Source organism: Opisthorchis viverrini (assembly GCF_000715545.1).
Source record: "Opisthorchis viverrini unplaced genomic scaffold opera_v5_723, whole genome shotgun sequence".
Classification (NCBI taxonomy): domain Eukaryota; kingdom Metazoa; phylum Platyhelminthes; class Trematoda; order Opisthorchiida; family Opisthorchiidae; genus Opisthorchis; species Opisthorchis viverrini.
Genome location: NW_008752393.1, coordinates 20,238 through 21,454, shown reverse-complemented (window position 1 = coordinate 21,454; position 1,217 = coordinate 20,238).

The window sequence follows — 1,217 nt, the reverse complement described above, 5'->3', positions numbered from 1 at the left end:
AATGATGCTGGATGTTTTCCCGGATTGAGGTGCCTGCAGCACAACCAGATACCCGTTTTCTAATCACCTCGTTACTAACACGTTAACGCCATCCAAAACCAGCTACGCTTCTGAGACATCAGTGGTCGAAAACCTAAAGACGCCTCACATCATCTGTCCGCAGAGGCCATGTCTCGCATCATACAACAACGCAGCCCTCACTGTAGCCTGGTACACACGACCCTTAAGATCCAATGGGATGCCTTTTTGACGCCACAAGTGACGCAAATTAACAACGTGATTCGATTATTTGAGATTCTTACACTGACTACATCAGACACACTTCCGTCAGAGCTAATACAACTACCGAGGTATGTAAAGTTTTCCACAATCTCCAGTGATTCTCCTTGAATTGTAAGGGATATTTTCGCAGAGGGCACGTTCTGAAGCATGACTTTGCACTTTGAAAGTGCAAGGCGCGTGCCAAAAGAAGGTATGGTGGTGGTCAGTTTATTCAACAGGACTTGTGCTTCGCTATGGTCTTCAAAGATGAGGGCGATGTGATCTGCTTACTCCAAATCGACGGGGCTCTCACCGGGGTTTTGAAGACCGTCCAGTGTTCGACCCATTAGTTCATCGACGACGAAGTTGAACAAGAATGGGGAGGGTGGAAATCCTTGTCTGACACCACTTTTTGTAGGGAAGCTTTTGGAGAGCTCACCATACACTCTCATTCGCCCAGAAGTATGTGAACAAAGGGACCGGTTTATGTTCACAAACTTCTGGGGCATACCCTGTTGAGCAAGTGTAGTTAACAGAACTGATCGATCAACAGAATCGAACGCACCCTTGAAGTCAAGGAATACCAGGATTGTGGGTCGTCTGTACATGTGGCGTTGATCTGACACCTGACGGAATGTGAAGATGTGGTCAACGCAGTCTCTACTCGGCCGAAGTTTCGCTGGATTCCCAAGGGTCAAGATTTCGCGTGCCACCGTAAGACGACGAAGAATCAGTGACGTCAGAAGCCTTATCACAACAGGCGTCAAACTAACACTTCTGTGTTTACTACATTCACTGCGAGTATCCTTTTCGAAAATGGGCACCACTATCGACTCGGCCCAGTTGTCTGGGACGGCTCCTTCACCCAGATAGACCCGAACAGGCTAGACAGACGCTGGCGGAGGAATCCACAGCCATCCTTAAAAAGAGCAGGGGGAAGGTCGTCGGACCAGCAG